The sequence below is a fragment of the Oxyura jamaicensis genome (assembly GCF_011077185.1).
Source record: "Oxyura jamaicensis isolate SHBP4307 breed ruddy duck chromosome 1 unlocalized genomic scaffold, BPBGC_Ojam_1.0 oxy1_random_OJ106393, whole genome shotgun sequence".
NCBI classification, from domain to species: domain Eukaryota; kingdom Metazoa; phylum Chordata; class Aves; order Anseriformes; family Anatidae; genus Oxyura; species Oxyura jamaicensis.
Genome location: NW_023303213.1, coordinates 2371 through 8451, shown reverse-complemented (window position 1 = coordinate 8451; position 6081 = coordinate 2371). Strand labels below are relative to the sequence as shown.

Here is a 6081-nt window from a genome sequence, read left to right as displayed (position 1 = left end):
TGTATGTTTCCATATGTAGGGAGGAAGACAGGGCAGTAGCTTCAGAGGGAAAAAAATGACATTCCCAACAGGGAATTGTGACTTCGTTGGGCTGTATGTTAATTCCTGCATCTAAAAAAGAAAAAGTTCCAACTCCCCTAGCCAAGATCTATTTTATATAGCTCAGCTTCAATACCAACTTGAGAAGCTGGCTAACTTGCTTGATACTACCCCTTCCCTTCCCACCATTTCAATCCTCAATCAGAGTTGCTCCTTCACACGTTCCAGAATGGTGTTATGGCTTCTGTCTATATACATCTAGATACTTAGACCAGTAAAAGCACTTGCAGAAAAAGAAATGCTGTGTACAGTACTAGTACAACAGCTGGCCTCCAACATTCTCCTGTACTACCTAGGTTGACTGTTTACCCCTGAACATGTAGGCAATATTGGCTGAGCGTCAGCTAGCTCATTTTTGTCTTCTCTTCTGTGTAGATACAAAATCATAAGGGTGTGCACTCAGAATACAAAAACAACCTGTGGAGATTCAACTCTTCCGCTTGTTGCATGCTGAGTGGGGTACACACATATAAAACCTGAATCTGGAACATGACAGATCAGTAGTGCATCAGAAAGCTTACGATCCAGAAAACACTGTTTGTTCTCCCTCAACCTTTGATGATGTTGAACTTAAGAACTTAGAACTGAAAGGGACCACTGGAAGGGTGTATGCATATAGTTCCAGCTTATTACAGACAACCAAGTGATAGATGTCTTGCTCGGGAGGGTTGATGGAATACATGTTCTGTATGGCAACACATTTTTTTTCCCCTATCATCTGTAGCAATCAAACTGCAGTAAAATGAAAAAAATATAACCATAAAATTCACATGCAAAGAAAACCAAAAGCACAAACAGTGTTTTAGGCTCCTTCAATAATATAAAATTAGATAAATAAAAAAATTCCTTTATCTCATCGGAAAAGCAGAAGATACAACAGTTCAAACCTTGTGTTGGCATGCATTCTCTTCTGCCTTAATCCTTCTGATAGTTTAAGGCTAAGCAGGACCCAGTGACAATGACACTGTTAATTATTTGCACATTTTGCCCATATGCAGACATTTTTTTACTTAAAGACCAAAAATTACATTAAAAGGTTAACTCATGGGACACGTAATATAAAGGAGCAAAAATTATTCTCTGACTTTAATGGAAACAACAAATGATCCCAAAGCATGACATTAAATTTTCATTTCCAAGCTTCTGAACCTGTTAATTCTGTTGTAAATTCCCATCAATAAATATAAAAATTGACACCTAAAAGTATCTTAGATATCTTGCTCCTTTGTGTGTGCTTGGTTGGCTCTTCTGGAATTTCACCCCTCATTGCTGCTTAAAAACCTTATTATGTTCCCTCATTTAAATATATAGATTTCCAACATGTATCTTCATCAGTTTGTTCTCCTGAAGCGTAAGACATATCTTTCTTGCCTTTGTAACTAACTCGCTTGTAATTGGTGCCAGATAACAAAATCCAGAAAATGGGTGGCTCTTCTCCCCCTATATTCTTGGCTATAAGAATACTCATGCTTTTAATATAGGAGGATATACTTTGATTTTTTTGTTGATTATAAATATATGTGTATAAATATAATATGACTTAGAACAGATGTATGACCCTGTTTCATTGTCTTCAGACCTAGGATCGTTTCCCTTTTTCAACTATAAAAACAGGAGCAAACCCAATAAAATGCATTTAATTTACATTATTAAGATGAAAAGCACTTATGTGGCGACATCCAGCACTGGGAGGAGTTTCATTTTCTGAGGGCTTATAGGCTCAACTATAGCAAGTGTTATGAATCTCAGGTAACACTTGAATTAAGTAACATTTAACTCCAAGTTATCCCAAGTAATTTGTTAGTAATAGCAGTTTTAAAAGCTGCTCATGTAAATCATTCTGAAAGCTTTTAAATTACTGGATTTATTCATGTCTCTAGATTCTTTTTTAATATTCAAACCAAAATGGATTATAATCTGTTTATCCTCTTTGCCAAGGTGCCTGCAGAACAAGAAAAATAAAGTCAGTCATTTCAGCATGAAACATATAGTGCATGATGCTCCTATCAATGCTATAAATATACTGTAAGTGAATCCGTTTCAAGAACAGTATAAAGTAATGAAATAAGGAATTGAAATTTTTTCAAGTGTATCACCCAAGAAAACACTTCAGCATATTCTGAAACTTTTACTTCCCAGGAATAGGACTTAATAGCTAAGTTTCAGCGACGCAGAAAACTTTTTAGCTTCAAGATAAAAAATAATAAAACATGGAAAGGTTAAGAAAGGTGATGTGGGTTGCGTACATAAAATACTGTACTATATACTTAAGAACTGCACGGATAGGCACCTGAATATTTTCCCCTTATTTCACATTCAAGAACAATAAAACCAAAGCAACTTTAACATATTATCAGAAAGCCAAAGAAAATAGACGTGCTTGCGAGCTGAAGGACTCCTATAGACAACTAATTTACAATCTTTTAAAAACCTGGACATCCAGCATGTATATGTACTGCATATTACCTTATAAAGTAAAACTTGGCAAAGATTTATTTGTCTGGTTTGGTATGTGCATAAATGAAAAGTTAAATACATTAAAAATGTATATGAAGCTAACTGTGTTCTTCAGACTTTGCAGGAATCAAACTTACTTGAATCATTATGCTTCAGTAACCCCAGTTCACCCTTCTCAACATGGGGATATCAGGTTATTAGACAAATAATTAACTATTAGTTTTCATGGTTATTATGCTTCCACCACACTATGCTTGCTGCATCTCAAAAGTTATTTTAATATTACTTTCACTTGAAAAGTGATTTAAAAAAGTAGTGAACAAAATAGCCAATTGCTAATTCTCAACCTTTCACTCCTTAAAAAAAAAAAAAACAAAACAACAAACCATGTCTTTGAGACAAAGACAGATCAAATAAAACTTGGATCAACATTTTCACTTATTTGCGCATCTAGCAAACTATGGTTCACCATGCATTAGAAGTTCTGCTTTTCATTTTTATCACATTTCATTGTGTTAGTAAGAAGACTTAGTCACACTGAATAAATCTAAACAGTCTGTCTATATTGCAAAGATTTCCCTCTGTTTGAATGTAGCTTTAAAGAATCAAATAAGCTAACATTATGTTGATTATCACTGATGAGCCAGAGTAAAGCAGAGTAAATTGAGGTCATCAGCATGTCAGCTAACCTGACTGTCTTGAAATGTGAACAATAAGATTTGTAACACAGACCACTTAACCCGAAAAAAGTTTCATTATGAGTAGCATATTTTCATTTGGTGGATTGTTTTTTTTTTCTTTTTAAAATAGGTTGTCTTTCAAATTCCTTTGCACTTTAAATGTTCAGAAGTTTTGTATGAACCTGGTGTTTCATGATGTGAACTGGTGGTCTACATGCTAAAAATAGTATTTTCCCTTCTTTGAGGGGGAGTTGAAGTTGTGAACTACTTATGCTTTTCTCTGAAAGGGTGAGTCAAGATACATTACTGTAGCTTTTTCTTGGTAAAAAGTACAGGCATTACTATGCCAACAAATACAATTAAAGAAAGACAGATATAGATCGATGTAGATTTTATAAGCAGAAAGCAAAGGAATCCACCTCAGGTACAACTGCTATACAACCTCATTACTCACCCTCTAGAAACTTTTCCCACAACAGCTTACGCTCTTAAAGCAGAAACTCGTTCCTTCTTAGAGTAACAGAATACCAGTATTACCAGTATTAAAATAACCATAATGACTTCTTATTAACTCCTTTTTGGACATCATGTATTTAGGGTTTGGGTTTTAATTCTTGGTTCTGTTCTCAGTTAACTGAACTACTAACACATTTGCTATCTGAAAAAAAGTTTTGAGATCAAGCTGTTGCACAGTATTTATAAGAGAAGCAAAATAGCTGTGGGCATTATTCTTAACACCCACATTGTAGGTTTACAAATTAAAATTCCATCTGGAAGTACAGGACCAATTTTCTTACCCCAACAGAAGAACTAACAGACGCACATCATGACTATGCAAGACATTTTAAAACCACACTTCAGGCGTTTCACGCAGCTTTTCATAGCCAATACAGGCCTAAGCAGTATTAACAAACAACCATTTCAAAATGAGATATGTTAAAAACCAACAATGAAGAAACAAACCCAAAACTCAAAAAACTTTGCTTGAAAGAGAAATTTTATTATTAAAAGGTAAGAAATGCCAGAGATACTTTTTTTCTCTCCTCTCATTTCTAAGACAGAAGGAGGTATGAGGTTGTTTCTTGGGTATTTCTTACAAATGTAGGGTAAGGGTTCTTTTAGAGTATATGTAAGATGTGCAAAGGAAGCTCAATTAAAATTAAAATATCACTGCATGACACATACAGATAAGAGCTTGAAAACCAGTGACTTGCTAAAATGGTGAAATATTGACAACTGAAATTAAGGGGACTGTCAGAGAAAATGAACTGCTGAGAGGCCTACCTACAGGAAGAGAGAGGGTTTCCCTTCCACCACCACTTTGGCACTGAGTCCCAAATCAGCTCAGGCCTTCAGGTCAGCATGGCACCTTGGGAGCATGAGGTGGCTGCCGTCGTGTCTGCTTGTGCAACCGGGGTCTCGACCTGTAACCGATGATCTTGATGACAAAGAGTGAGTTACCTGCATGGAAAAATAAACATGGAACGGCCAATGAGGAAAGTTGCTTTCTTCCCCCACAACTAACCAGTCAAAACCAGTTGGTAGTGTATGTTGGAAGCGTTTCCTTCTTCTGAGGAACAATGGTTTGTTTCTTGAACTTCAGCCACTTCAGAAAACAAGCCAAGTAACTAGCCTCACACTCAACAGCTCTTAAAATGAACACACTACTCCTTCACTCTTTCCTCACTAACAGTTATGTACAGATTTGAAGCTTACCATTTACAGCTCTAATTATGGTCCAGCAATAATTGTACCTTTGTGGGTAATTGTGCCCTACGTGGGCATACAAAACTTTGAGGAAAAAACATTAAAAAGCATCAAAACGACAACAACCCTCCAGCTTCTCCGGCAAGCAACACCTAATGGGATTTAAAACAAAACCCAGAAAGCCCTACACAAAAAGAGGCCCAGCAGAGAAACGGATTTTCTCTGTCTAGAAGAACAACAAAGTGGCCGCCCCCGCTCCGCCCGTCCCGTCCAGGCGGCACCACTGCCCCCGGGCTCCGGCTGCCGCGGCGGAGCGCGCTTGCGCCGCCACCACCAGCAGCACCGCACGGGTCTCGGCTGCCGTGGCCTCGCCATGTCCGCTTCCTCCTCCTCCTCCTCCTCCTCCTCCTCCGCCGCCGCCGCCGCGCTGCGGCCGGTCACCCACCTCATCTTTGACATGGACGGTCTGCTGCTGGGTGTGTAGCCTTCGCCCCCTCTCCCCCGCAGCCGCTCGGCCCCTCTCCGCCGCCGGCGCTGCGAGAGGCCGGAGGTGGCGGCGGGCAACCCCCGCGGGCAGCCCCCGACGCGCCGCCCCCCGGCCCCGGCGCCTCCCGGCCGGGGGGAGCGGGACTGAGCCGCCGGCCTGCCCCCGGCGGCCTCTCGTTGCCGGCCTCCGCAACCAGGCGCCCAGCCAGTACGCCCTGGGCGACGTTACTTAAGCCTGACTAAAGGGATTAAAGCAACAGGAAACGATTTTTTTTTTTTCTTTCTCCTCCTCCCCGCCACCCCCTGCCTTTTGTGCGCATATTTCGGCTGAGTTAAAAGATTTGGGCTTGAGGTTAGGAAGGGCGCTCGCAGGGTGGCTGCTGGGAGAGAGGCGAGGGGAAATTGAGGTCGTGCCTGAGGACGTGCACAGCAGGCTTCCCGCTTGGGGAGAGGGGGGCCGGGGCGCTGGGGTGCGCACGGCTGTTGGGTCGGCCTTGTGGGGTCGGCTGTCAACATATTCCACCCTCCTGAGGGGCAGCTTTTGCTGTGCGAGCAGTTGCTCTCTGCAGCATAAACCTAGAAACCATTCACAGAGTCATCTCCCAATATATTTGTTGTAATAGTAGGCCCTTTTTTTATCCTTACAGGGATG

The 6081-nt window shown here is 40.5% G+C and overlaps 1 long non-coding RNA gene across 3 annotated transcripts; it reads right to left on the bottom strand.

Moving 5' to 3' along the window:
- Positions 1 to 6: 6 nt before the first annotated feature.
- On the bottom strand, positions 7 to 5840 carry LOC118156885. Of its 3 annotated transcripts, none has more exons than XR_004746484.1 (3): positions 5389 to 5840; positions 4521 to 4697; positions 7 to 817 (listed from the first exon to the last, which is right to left on the bottom strand). It is a non-coding gene; the product is annotated as an uncharacterized LOC118156885 (long non-coding RNA). The 3 variants fall into 3 exon arrangements; XR_004746483.1 differs by lacking the exon at positions 7 to 817 and adding an exon at positions 1721 to 2041 and having other exon boundaries at positions 5389 to 5839; XR_004746482.1 differs by lacking the exon at positions 7 to 817 and having other exon boundaries at positions 4216 to 4697; positions 5389 to 5836.
- Between the last annotated feature and the right edge of the window lie 241 nt (positions 5841 to 6081).